Genomic DNA, 14,891 nt, shown 5'->3' with positions numbered 1-14,891 from the left:
CTGATTTTAGTGGAAATGCATTGAGTTTCTCTCTATTTAAGTTTATGTTGTCTGTGGGCTTGCTATAAATCACCCTTATTATGTTGAGATGTGTCCTTACATCCCTATTCTGTCCAGAACTTTTATTATGAAAGGAGTATTTGATTTTTGTCCAAGGGCTTTTATGCATTACCATGTGGTTTTTGTCTTTCAGTTTGTTTATATGATGAATTATACTTATCAGTTTAGGTATGTTGAACCATCCCTGTATCTCTGGGATGAAGTCCTCTTGATCATGGTAGATGATCTTTTTGATGTGTCCCTGGATTCAGTTTGCAAGTATTTTATTGGTAATTTTTTGCATCGATATTCATATAGGAAATTGGTCTGCAATCCTCTTTCTTTCTTGGATCTTTTTGTGATTTAGGTATTGGGGTGAGTATATACTCATAAAGAGAATCAAGGAACATTCCTTCTGTTTCTATTTTGTGGAATAATGTGAGGAGTATTGGAGTTAACTATTCTTTGAAAGTCTGGTAGAATTTTATGCTAAAACCATCTGGCCTTGAATACTTTTGGTGGGAGACTTAATTACTGCTTCATTTCACTAGTGGTTATAAATCTGCTTATATTGTTTATCTTATCATGGTTTAACTTTGGTCAGTGGTATATATGAGGAAAATTATCCATTTCTGTTAGATTTTCCAATTTGGTGGAGTACAGGTTTTTAAAGTATGTCCTTAGGATTCTTGGGATTTCCTCGGTGTCTGTTGTAATGTCCCCTTTTGGTCTCCAATTTTGTTAATTTGGATCTTCTCTTTCCACCTTCAGTTAATTTGGCTAAGGGTTTGTCAGTCTTGTTTATTTTCTTAAGAAATCAGCTTCTCATTTCATTGATTCTCTGTATATTTGTGTTGTTTCTATTTTTTTTTCAACCCTGAGTTTGATTATTTTTTGCCACCTACCTGCTTTGGGCATTATTTCTCCTTTTTTTGTGCTAGACCTTTTAGGTGTATCATTAAGTTACAAATGTATCTCTCCATTTTTTATGTAAGCATCTAGTGCTGTGAAATTACCTCCTAGAACCTCCTTCATTGTGTCTCATCGATTTGGGTCGACCCCAAACCGCACAGTTCCCATTGCTGCTGGTTGTCCATGGTGACAGTCCATAACTGAGCTGTATTTGCATAACTAAGTACACTCTTACTTCTTTCCAAGTTTTATGTTTTTGATAACTAATTTACATAATTTTATGTTGTACATACATTTAAAAAGTTATTGTAGCTATAGATTTTGATTTTTTTTGTTTTAAGATTTGTGAATTTTTGTGTTTTAGGCAAAGAAAATGCCGATATGGTAAGCCATAGTACTTAATGTGCAAAAAATTGAATTGGTATTTTTATTAATGAGTATTGCTATATTTTTCTATGACTACACTCCTTTGATAAATAGCTATTGATTTCATAGTAGTAAGTTTACACTAGAAAAATCTAGACTGTTTTAAGTTATAAAAATGATTTGTGTAGGGAAGGTTAAATATAATAAAATCTTTATTTGCTTGGTTTATGATTAGATTAGCTTTCTGTCTCTAAAATGTTCTATATTCTTACATATTCTGAATGTAACTTCATAATATAAATCTTGTTAATTCAGTAACTTATTGTTTGAAATTGATGAGTCAAATATTTTACCTTTGTAATTATTAAAATTGACAACTAAATTAAATTATATTATAAAATAGTTAAATTAATTTGTATAATAAATTGACTAAATTTATACATGCATAGAGGTGAAAGGGCATTGTAAATTACTTTAAAACAAACATTAAGAACTAAAGTTGCATAAAGTCATATGGTTTTAGCATCTTCTTCCCTAAAGTACACCTTTGGGAATAGGAAGTGTGTTGTTGAAAACCATGTAACAGTACTTAAAGATAACGGTTGTGGCCTCATATCACAATTAAATATTGTTATTTTTGTAGGTTTTTTGTATAAGTTTCATAATATTGCAAAATTCTTTGTGTCTTTATGTGTGCATGTGTTTATATGTATATATGTCAATGTATGTGTGCATGTGTTCATGTGTGTGTGTGATGATGTGCTTTCATGTGTGTGGCTTGCATGTTTTTCTTCAATTGTTTTTCTTAATTGCTCTCCACAATAGTTATTGATCACTGTTCTTGAAATATTGCCTATTCCACATTTGACTGAGGAAATTAACCCTTCATTGTCCACTAAACAAACCAGCAGTGAATTTCTCTGAAGGAAATGTCAGGCAAAACAATACTGATAGCCCTTGGGGCCCACTAACAGTTAGTTGCCTCTAGATCTATAGTCAGACTTAAGGCTAAGCAGGTTCCTAGTGGAGAGGTAGAAGGCGTAGTTCATGAGGAGGTACACTACACTACTAAAGAGCTTAATGAGTTTGCTAATTCATTCAAGCGGAAGTCTGGGGAAAATGTGTGGGGATGGATTTTAAGCATGTGGGACAATGGTGGAAGGAATGTAAAACTGGATCAGGTTGTTTATTGATGTGGCACCTCTGACAGGAGATTCTCGGTTTAATGTGGAAGCTCACACTGCTTTAAAAAAGGATGCCAAAAGTTTGTGTGAATGGTTGGCTGAAGAATTTGTCAAAAATGGCCTCCTGAAAAGAATAGAGATGCCTGCTAGCCCTTGGCTTAGTGATAATGAAGGGATTTTGCGGTTCAGGGAAATTGCAATGTTAGAGTGGGTATGCCGTGTAAAACCTGATCCTACACAATGGGAAGGCCTAGAAGACCTGCCCTCCACTAATCCTATAGGATGCAAATGGTGAGAGGAGCACCAGAACATCTGAAGAGTTTTATTGTTGCCCTTTTCCTTGTGCCAGACCTTGAGCTTGGAGATGCTGCTGCTCAGTTGGATGGATTAAATGCAGTGGGTTAAATTGTGTCCTAAGGTAGCTGGAGCCAGGTGGTAGCAATGAACCACCAAAGACAAGATGATCATAGTTATTGTAATGGTCAGTGTAGATAAAGCAATGTTCATAATGGCATAACCCATAATGGTCAGCACAGGCTAAGTGAATTTTATAGTGGCATGACTCGTATGGACTTTTGGTACTGACTAATCAGACATGGTGTTTCCAGGCATGAAATAGATAAGAAGTCTACTGAATTTTTGTTTCATATGTATAAGCAGAAAAATTCTCAAACAAATGAAAGGAAGGCTGCATTGGATTGTGTCAAAAGGCAATCTCAGCCAGTGAATCAATTTCCAGACTTGAGCCAGTATGCAGACTGAGAACCCCTTGAATGAAGTGGGGGCAGATTCCCCTGAGGAAAGACTTTGATAAAATACCTAAGAATTTTCCTGTTGGTCTTTCTCCAGTTCTTCCCCAGAGGGCCTTGTACAAGGGTAACTGTACACTGGGGGAAAGGAAACAATCAGACTTTCTGGGGTCTGTTGGATGCTGGTTCTGAATTCATGCTGATTCCAGGAGACTCCAAGAAACATTGTGGCCCTTCAGCTAAAGCAGGAGCTTATGGAGGTCAGGTAATGAATGGAGTTTTGACTGAAGTCTGACTCACAGTAGGTCCAGTGGGTTCCCAAACTCATCCTGTGGTTATTTTCCCAGTCCTAGAATGTGTAACTGGGATAGATATACTTAGAAGTTGGCAGAATTATCACATTGGTTCCCTGACATGTGGAGTGAGGGCTCCCGTCTTGGCCCCGCCCCAGGGGCAGGTCATAGGCAGGTGTGGCAGTTACCAGAAGCCTCACTAGGGGTAAAACTTCCAGGTCAAAGCTGGAACAGCTGCCCACTACATCTCCCCCTTTTGTCTAAATAAGAAAGTTCTAACCTAATACAAAACTATATACAATAGGAATGATTATCCAATATTGTCCAGGAGGAATAAGGGATAATGACCTAGACAAGATGGGACTACAGCCAACACGAACATCAAACAAGAGACACAGACTAAAATACTAAAGTCCGGAGAAGTCTGGAGCATAGGTAAATGGCACGTTACAGAGATCATTCCAAAAGGTGTCCTATCCTAAAGAACCTGAATCTAATACTTACTGTGTTCTAGCTAAGATACAAGAGGATTGTAACTATAACTGCTAGTCTTCAAAGACCTGAGAAGGAATATAATGGTACCTGAGAAATGGAAGATGAATGCAAGCAACTTTCAGGAGTCTTGCAAGAGTAGACAGAGACAGCTGGCAGCCTGGACAGTCACCTAAAGTTTCTCAGCATTGCTGGTGCATTCAAATTGGTTACAGGCCTAGAGTATCTGTCAGACCATTTTACTGTCTGAGGTCGAGGCAAGGGCAGTTCTTTGTCCAGTAGGCCATTTGGTGCCAAGGTGAAGACAACTTCAAATGGAAATGTCTCAGAAGCCCAACATTCTCTCGGGATCAGATTGGTGCTGCCAGGAGCAATCACGTCTCATGTCAACAGACTTCCAAGTTATCAAAACATTTAAATGCTATATTCTCCAGGTCTATGAAGTGTTTAAAGATTACCTATCTATCTGACATACACATCTGTAAGTCTGGAGAACCTAACTAACATAACTATAGAGATGACAAGCATAGGTGACTATAATCTGTAAGTCTTATCTACCTAGATAAGGGTTTGTCAATCTTAGTTGATTTTTATCAAAGAATCAACTCTGTTTCCTTGAGTTTTTGTACTGTTTGTTGTTGTTACGACATATATATATATATATATATAAATGTTTATATATAATTATATAAATGTTTATATATAATTATATATATGTTTATATATAATTTTAGCTCTTAGTTTATTTTTTTGTGTCTATCTTTTTGTGTATTTATTTTTGCTCTATAGCTTTCAGGTGTGCTGTTAAGTTACTAGTATAAGATTTCTCCTTTTTAAAAAAAATGTAGACACTTAGTGCTATGAACTTGCTTCTAAGAACCTACTTCATTGTGTCCCAAAAGTTTGGGTAGATTTTGTATTCATTTTCATTCAGTTCTAGAAAGTCTTTCATTTCTTTCTTAGTTTTTCTCTTGACCAATTTTTCATTCAGTGATGTATTGTTCAGTTTCCATGAGTTTGTAAGATTTCTGTTGTTGATATCACAGCTTTAATCTGTAGTGGTCTGGTCTGATAGGATGCAGGAGTCTATTTCAAATTTCTTGAATCTGTTGAGACTTTCTTTGAGTCTGAGTAAGTAGTCCATTTTGGACAAAATTCTATGACATGCTGAGGGGAAGGTATATTCTTTTATGTTGGGTCAACTGTATGTTAGGTCTATTTGCTTTATAATATTATTTGTCTTCACCATTTCTGTTTAGTATGTGTCTGGATGACCTGTCCATTGATGACAGTGGGATATTGAAGTCCCCCACTATCAGTATGTGAAAATCAATATATGATTTAAGCTTTAGTAGTATTTTTTTTATGAACTTTGGGTGCCCTCATGTTTGGGGAATAGATGTTAAGAATTCAAATGTCCTCTTGGTGGATTTTCCTTTGATGAGTTATAGTGTTCTTCACTATCCCCTTTGATTAGTTTTGGTTTGAAGTCTATTTTGTCAGCTATTAAAATGACTACACCAGCTTGCTTCTTAGATCCATTTGTTTAGAATATCTTTTTCCATCTTTCTACCCAGAGGTGATGTCTATTCTTAATGTTATAGTGTGTTTCTTGAATACAACAGAAAGATGGACCCCGTTTTTTTAATCTATCTGTTAGTCTGTGCCTTTTTTATAGGGAAATTTAGACCACTAATGTTGAGAGATATCAGTGAGAGGTGTTTGTTAATTCCTGTTATTTTGTAGTTGTTGTTGTTGTTGGTGGTGGTGGTGGTGGTGGTGGTGGTGGTGTGTGTGTGTGTGTGTGTGTGTGTGTGTTTGTGTTTGTACATGTATGTGTTTCTCTTTTGATTTGCCAGTGATATTCAGAAATCTTATTGAAATATGTGTATTGCTGATTTGTTGATTTTTAATGTTTGTTTTCTCAGTCCTTCTTTGCAAAAACACATATCCTAGCATCATGTATTTTTCCTTGTGACATCTTGGATATGGTCACCCTTCAGTTCAAATAGTCCTTCCAGAATTTCCTATAAGACGGCTTGGTTGGGCTTATATTCCTTTAGCATATTTTGATTGTGGAAGGTTTTCCTTTCTCATTCAGTTATGAATCATAGTTTTTCTGGGTAAAGGAATCTAGGTCAGCACTCTTTATTTTCTTCTGTATTCTATGAGTTTTAGTTATGCAATAATATGATATTCTGTTTAATGTTCTGTGTACCTCATTTATATGAATGAGCATCTCTTTTCATAGATACAGGAAATTTTCTTCTATAATTTTATTGAAAATACTCTGTGACTTTGGCGTGGAATTCTTCTATGCCCACAGTTCATAAATTTGGACTCTTCATGATTTCCCAAACATCCTTAATATTCCACTCATATGTTTTTAAATTATCATTTTCTTTGACTGATTAAATTCCTCTATCTTGTTGTCAGGGCCCATTACTCTGTCTTCTCTATGATTCTTTCTGTTAGTGAGTCTTACCACTGAGCTTTTTCCTAGGCTTGCTGAATTCCTCTCCTTCGCCTTTATTGCTGTTTTCTTCGGCATTTCTATCTCTTTATTGAATTATTTTTTCATATTGTCTTAGTTAAAATTTCTATTGCTGTGACAAAACACCATGACCAAAACAACTTGGGGAGGAAAGGGTTTTTTTCACTCACAGTTCCATAGAACAGTTCATCATCAAAAGCAGTGCTGGCAAGAACTCATGCAGGGCAGGAACCCAGCAACAGGAAATGATGCAGAGGCCATGGACGGGTGCTGCTCACTGGTTTGCTCCCCATAACTTGCTCAGCTTGCTCTCTTATAGAACCCAGGGCCACCAGCCCAGGGATGGCACCACCCAAAATAAGCTGAGTCCTCCCCAAATAAACACTAATTAAGAAAATGCCTTACAGCCAGATCTTATGGAGACATTTTCTTTATTGAGATTTCCTGTGCTCTGATGACTCTAGTTTGTGTCTAGTTGACTTAAAACTAACTAGTACACGTATCATGGATTGTCCTCCTTATTTCATGCAGGTGTTTGTGTTTTATTGGGCTTCAGTCAGGAGTTTATTCATTTCTTCTTTAAGTTTGTTGTTCTTTCAACTAGGTTATACTTGTTCTTTTGAATTCTTTATCTTGTTGTTTTCATAGAGACAATTACTATGGAACTGTTGATTTGGGGGAACAACATACTGTCTTAGTTGGTTTTAGATTTTGTTTTGTATTATGTGTGTATATATTATGAGACTTGGGCTTCTGAAATTGGAGTATGGCATGTGTCTTTGATATGACTTTTTGGCTCAGAGGACTGGATGATGGTTAGATGAGTCCTAGGAACATCCAGTCCTTGAGCTGGATGAAAATACTGATGGAGAGAGGAAAGAGGGATGGAGTAAGGATTCCTAACTAGTTGCATGAGACTGCTGCAAAGTCTTAAGATGGCAGCAGGTGGCAGGCAGAGATTGGGATGAGAGTCTGGAAGATTCGGGCTGAGAGGAGAAGGAGGGGCAGGTTCTTACTGTACCATGTTTGTGGCTCAAGAGTCTCTGGGAAACAGTGGGTGGCAGGCAGGGCTTAGGATATAAGTCCCAAGGGGTGAACATAAACATTTTTATTGATAAACATTCTAACATATGGTTATAAAAATTATAAAATTAAGGTATTTGGGGTAACTATGACCTATCAAAATTAAATTTCTGAATTTCAAGGAGTTTCTGAAGTATGTATAATTCTTGAATTTTGTATCATGGAATTTTATGTTATTATATAATATTAAGTTTAATTTATTCATCAGAAAATGCACATCATCCAGGTGTATTTCTCAGGTCACATGATAATGTTATGCATCATTGTCGATGGCATTTCAGGCAGCTGATCATTTCCAGGTGCCATGCATCATGGTACACAACTGTAATCTCAGTACTTGTGGATAAGGTAGGAGGAAAGCCACCAAGGGCTGCATAGTGAATGCCAGGCCATCTAGCCTGCATGACAAAACTGTCTCAAAACAAAGTCAATACTACTGTTCCTGATTTTTCCATGTTAAAAACTGCTCATATTACTTTTCAAAACTTAAGCATCAGGAGCTAGGGTTGACGCTCAGTGGTAGAGTGTGCAAACCTGGTGTACACTCGGCCCTGTGATCAATCCCCAGTAACCACTCTCCCTTCTAAACAAACAAGCAGACAAATAACCTTAAACAGCAAAGTAAGAGTTTGCATTGATCACAATTGGCTTCCAGAGGAACCCACACAACTGCAGCAACACTACATTTTATCTCGATTTAAGATGGGCTGTGGCTCCAGGGAAACTGCTTCCACAGGCATGAGCCCTGGGCTCAGTCCTCAGCACCACAGCAGCCTGTCATTTCAGAACTGGGGAGGAAGAGGTAGGAGGATCAGAAGTTCAAGGTCATTCGTGGCTAAATAGTGAGTTCAAGGCCAGCCTGGGCAACATGAAGTCCTGACTTTAAGAATATCATTTGTACATCAGCTGCTGTTGGAATCAGAATACTTTGTATAATTTTGCTTAAATAAAACTTTTTAAAAGATTGCATGTTTTGCTCACGTATGTAGTCAACATGGACATAATTCACATGGATCCTATGAATGTCCATGTCACACTTTTTTCAAAACTAACATGACTAATGTCTTCACTGTAGGAAAAGAAGAGAAGGCGGCTGGAACGTTTCCGACTCCTGTGACTCATTCCTGCATCTTCTCTCCAGGTTTTCTATGTCAAAAGTTAATAGAAGACCCAAATTAAATATTTTGTCTTCGGTTTGTCATCAGTTCTTTAATCTTTTCATGGATATTGGTTTGTACTTATAATGTCAGTGCTATAATTTATAAATAAAAATAGTCATCATACTTACTATCTACTAGAACAGAATGGAGTTGCTTTTTTTGCTCAGAACATTTTAACATGATTAATATATTATGTGTAGCAGTGTTTTTAAAACACTTATATAAATTACATGTATGATGCCCACAATATGTGGTTATTTGTCGTGCTTAAGGTGAGTGATTGTTGATAACTTATTATTAAATATTAAATTTCCTCATGATATCCTCGGTTTAAATATGTATGGCTGGAGATTAACTGAAGTATTATTTCAAAATAAATTACAAGCTCAAACTTTATATATATTTTTAGTTTAAGCATGGTGAAGTTGATACAGTTCTTCCTTCATAATTTTGATACTCTCTGCAGTGAATATGATATGTAACATTTGCTAAAGATACCATTTTTTATGGAAAACATCTGGGGTAATTATAATTAGTTCAGGATCTGTATTGTTTGTTTTAAAAGCTGTTGAATTCACAAGGAAAGAAGCATCTCTTACTTAATGACTAGAATAATTAAAATTAATATGGAAACCCTTTATGGTATTGGTAATGTGGCTTACAGGATAATTTTAGAGTATTCCAAAAGGAAATGAGGGGTAACTTGTGCGCAAAGTGCCAGACCGGGACATTACACCTGTTAGTGTGCATCGTTTGGAACAGCTGTGTCTTTTATTGTCAGTAAACAGATGCAGAACACACTGGAATGTTTTAAAGCAATATGTTAATCCTGCCTTCCCCTGCTGACCGTCTCACAGTATAGTGATTAAATATTGGCTGTGCAGCTGTTACTACAATTATAGCATTGCTTAGTTAATTTCTTCTTCCCAGGCCCAAGTGTTTTAGAATTTGAGGAAATAGTATTTAACCTTAAAGTGTGTTATAATGTAGTTTATTTATACAAATTGATTTATAAAGATAAGTTACTTGACTATTATGAAGAATTCATGCATGTGAAATTCTTATAAATGTGTTTGTAAATTAGTGTTCTTGGACAAACAATTTTTAATGTGCTTTTAATTTTTATTAATTTGTTCATGAATATAAAATGAGTTTAAATATAGTAACTAGAATTTTATTCTTGAAAATTTCCATCAAGGAGCTGAATAAGAAATGAGTCTCATTAAGTATTTTTTAACCAAAGTGTATAACATTTCCTTCTAACAGTGGCTTCACTCAGGCAGTACACCATGCAACTTTTTGAATTTATTATGACCTCCTTGTAATTTAATTATGCTTTAATTCTTATCATTTCACTTTGTCAGAGAATACATTTAAAAGATTATGTAATTATCCAGTTTATATACAACTTTAAAGATCAATTATATTAGCTGAAATTATTAATACTTGAATTTTTTAATATGTGAGATTATTTCATAAAACATGTTAATTACATCGTTAAATTCTTGGCCTCATTTTATAGTTGAGGAATTTCAAGCCTGGAGGCATGAAGTAAGTTGACCAACACCTTCTATCTAGGAAGTAGTGAGGCTTGGCTCTAACCAAGGCATTTCACCGATAGACTTGTTTTCTTAACAACTTTGCATTGTGTCTGCCTTTCCATCTAGTATCAGCATGGTGCAGAATGGGCAGTGTCCTGGTTTTAGGCACTCTGTGCATCCTAGCACGATTATTACATTTTTTAGACAACACTGTCTAAAAATAAAGTACATGGCACAGTAAGACCTCCAGCGCTTGGTCTCTCAGCTCAGGAGTGCGTAGCTGCAGCACAGAGACCCTTAGCGCAAATACGTGGAATGACCTGCAGAGGCTCTTTCCTTTGCTCTGATGGCACTCCTTTGTGGAGGTACCCCATGACACTGCTATCCTTTGGCCTCAAAACAAGCTTTCTTTAGAGCAATGTAATGCTGTTTTACTGTGCCCCACTATTTTACTTATACCTTCACTTAGAAATATTAGTTATTATTTGAATTTGTCTTGTGAAATGGTTGTCTTCCATCGGGCATTAATGCTAACTGCACCTATATTCCTTTTCTTGTGTGTGAAATAAGAAAAAAAAAACTGTGACTCAAATATACCAAGTCAATTGAAGATACTCCTGCTGCATAAAGTTTATGTGTGCTTGATTTTTTTCTTCAAAAAGCAAAAACGAACAAACAAAAACCCAAAGTAAAAGCCTAAAACTGACTAGCTAATCATTCTGGTGGAGGGTCCAAGATGTCCATCTCCAACAGATGCTTACTGCCCTGTAGTTTCCTTGACACTGATGAGAATGCTTCTAGGATTAACTAGGATCAACGATGTCATGAAGCACTGCTGGAGGAAATTTAATACAAGTCCATTATGAGATACTTCTTTGGAGGTAAAATGTTCTTACATGCAAGCTATATGAAATATCAGATGGATAGAAAACATCTTATGTGCATGAAATATTGTGAAAATTTTAAAATATTATTCGATTTTAAAATGAAAACAGTTCCATAATGTTTTTGCTAAAGTTAATCAGCAGTCTTACAGTTCTTCAGCATTACTGTCTTTTTTTAAATTGTGTTATATGTGTGTGTATTTGTGTGCATGTGCTGTGTGTGTTGCAGGGGTGTGCACTTGTGCGCATGTGTCTCTGGAAGCCAGATATCAGCACTGGGTATCTTCTGTCACTCTCCCATGATCCTGCTCTCCATTTCACTTACAAAATGATGGACTTAATATTCAGACATGTATATAATGTTTTTTGATCAAGTGCATCCCCATTCCTTCCCTTCCAGTTTTACCCCACCCCCTTGCTTTCTCATCGTGTGTGTGTGTGTGTGTGTGTGTGTGTGTGTGTGTGTGTGTGTGTTCTCTCCTGCTCCTCTCTCTGTGTCTCTGTTTTTAAACCTGCTGAGTCCATATAGTGCTGCCGGATGTGCATGCACTGGGGCAAGGTAAGCCTCACAGGGTCTGCATCCCTGAATAAAATGACTGTCTCTCACTAGCAGCCAAAGGGTCCTCAGAGAGGGGTGGGGCTGCATGAGCCCCTCCCCACCCCCTCCTAGGATTTTGGCTAGCCTAATCTGGAGAGAGGGTCTTGCCCTGAACCTGGAGCTTCCCAATTTGGCTAGACTGGCTGCCCAGATCTCAGGGTCCCTCCTGTATCAGTGCCAGCCCCACTCACTCCACCCCCAGCACTGAGGGGAGGAGTACAGCCCTCTGCTCCCAGGCACTCTCCTGCCTCAGCCCACCCAGCACTGACGAGCACTCTCCGCTGCTCCTGGCTTTTGCTTGGATGCTGGCAGCTCCACACAGGCCCTCAGTGTTTGTGTGTCAGGCACTCTACCCACTCAGTCACCCCTCCAGTTCTCTAATTTGGGGACTGCAGTCTTTTGATTTTTTTTTCTTTTTTTCGAATTTTGAGACAGAATCTTGAATTTGCTGGCCTGGAAATTTCAATTCTCCTGACTCAACTGTCTGAGTACTGGATTATAGACATGTCACATTACACCCTCAAATTATTTTTATTAATTTCTACATCCAAACACACAGAATATAAAACAAACAACAAAATGCCTATTTTGTATTATGTACTACAAAATTTCCAGGAAAAAATAATCTTTCTTTTGTTTTTGTTTTATACTTTTGAAAAGTGAAGCTTTTTGTTTCGAAACAATTTGGATGCACACCCAACTGTAAAGAATGCAGAGAAATGCCTTGTGTCTTTTACCCAGTCCCCTCAGTGGTGAACACACCTCACTGTGGTGCTGTGTTGGAACCGGGGTCAAACAGATGCAGAAGGGCATTGGCCCAAGATTGGCTCCTCCGTCCCTCCCTCCCTTTCTTTTTCCTGGTTTTTGTTTGTTTGTTGTTGTTGTTGGTGGTGGTGTGTGTATGTGTGTGTGTGTGTGTGTGTGTGTGTGTGTTTCTGTCTTTCTTTTGCACTGTCTTTGTTTCAGTCCTATCCTTTCCTTTTCTGGGGAATAGTGGTGTAGAATTCTTGTTAATCTTCTTCAATTCTTTGGTAGAATTACACAAAGCTATCTATATTTTGTTTGGAATGATTTTGGTTTTCTTAATCACAGGACTGTTCAAATCACATATCTCATATTGATTGAACTATGGTGTTGTGCACATCAGGATGCAGATACACTCGATGTCTGCAGGACCTGCAGTGACACCTGTATTCCACAGGCGACTTACGATTTCTCTACTTACTGGTTTTCCTTATCAATTTTGCTATAGATTTGTTCATTTCATTGATCTTTTGAAGCAACCAACTCTTTCTTTTTCATTATTCTATATAGTTTTTTTTTTCAATTTAATTTCTATTTTTGTCTTTGCTATATCTTTTTGCCTTGAACTTTTAAAAAAATCCAGCATTTTCAGAGGGGAGCAAAGATTTTAGTGTGAGACCTATTATTGGACTTCTTGAAGGTATATTTACCTCTTCTCAAGTGGACACATCTATAGGGACTACTGTGTCAGCAATGGCCTAGCAATGCCTACCTATTTTAATGCATTATACTCTTATTTGGTTTAATGCATTTGAATAATTTATTTTTTGTTTGAGACTTTTCACATTATTTTTCTTTTTCCTAGTTTGGTTATATTATATCTGAATAAAACATTGTATATCAATTTAATTTTTTTACATTTTGGAGAATTTTTTTACAGCCCAAGATAGGATCTGTTTTGACAGGGATTCTGTGACCACATGGATAGAGTATATATTCTATACAGGAAAGAATGTGCCCAATAAAGTCTTTTAGTCAACAACAAACCACACACTCAGTGCTGGTTCCTGAAAGATTTCATCATCTAGTGACATAGTAGGCTTCTTAACCTGTGATGTTCATTCACAAAGCTACAAAATTGCAGAGCAAAGCATTTCTCAAAACAAATTCCCATCATTAGCATGACTGGGTTGATTAGATTCTGTTCACTCATTATGTTGTTCAGATACTACATAGCTGTGGGCTTTTTGTCTAGTTTTTTCAATGGTTGAGAGTTTTGAAGTCTTTGACTGTGATTATGTCTTTTCCTTTCAGCTATGAAAGTTTTTGCCTTAAATATATTGAAGCCCTGATGCTACAGAGGCCTTGCACATTGTTGTGTGATCTTTGTGGGTTGACTTTTTAAATTATAATGTAACATCTTAGTTAGGGTTTCTATTGCTGGGACAAAACACCATGACCACAGCACTGTTATAAAGGAAAACATTTAATTGAGGTGGCGGTTTACAGCTTGAGAGGTTTAGTCTATTATCATCATGGTGGGGAGCATGGTAGCTGGGAGTATGGCGGTGTGCTGGCAGACATGGTGCTGGAGAATTCTACATCCTGATCCAAAGGCAGCAGGGAGTGAACTCTCTCACTGGGTGTGGCTTGGGCATATATGAGACCTCAAAGCCCCTCCACAGTCACCCTTCCTCCAACAAGGCCACACCCACTCCAATAAGGCCACACCCACTCCAACAAGGCCACACCCACTCCAACAAGGCCACACCCACTCCAACAAGGCCACACCCACTCCAACAAGGCCACACATCCTAACAGCGCCACTCCCTTTGGGGGCCATTTTCTTTTAAACCACCACATGTAATCTCACTGTATTCTAGATTTTGTTTGCTCTGAAGTTCTCATCCTAATGTAACCATGCCTGCCATGTTTTTGCTTGTGTTGACATAACACCTTTATGTATCTTTTTGTTCTCAACAAGCCTATATCATTTTATTTTAGGCTGGGTTCCGTTAGGCAGCATACAATTGAATCACAATCTCGTTTCACTTTCTCTTTGAGCTGTGATATCCCTGTGCTGCCTACATTGGTGTCTCACTCCTGAGACTGAGCGATCCTTCTGCCTCTGTCACCGGAGTACCCAGACTGCAGGCGTGTGCCACTCCACCTTGCTTTTGTTACTTCTAAGTAGTATGTAATTATATGTATTTGTGAGGTACAATTTTGTGTTATCATATAAATATATATTGTGTAATGGCGGAATCAATATCGTTAACATCCCCATCTCTTCAAACGCAGCTCCTTGTGCTGGAACATTTAAAGCTATTTCTTCTAGCTACTTTGTTACAT

Source organism: Peromyscus leucopus, chromosome 13 (assembly GCF_004664715.2).
Source record: "Peromyscus leucopus breed LL Stock chromosome 13, UCI_PerLeu_2.1, whole genome shotgun sequence".
Classification (NCBI taxonomy): Eukaryota; Metazoa; Chordata; class Mammalia; order Rodentia; family Cricetidae; genus Peromyscus; species Peromyscus leucopus.
This window is presented reverse-complemented; position numbering follows the sequence as displayed.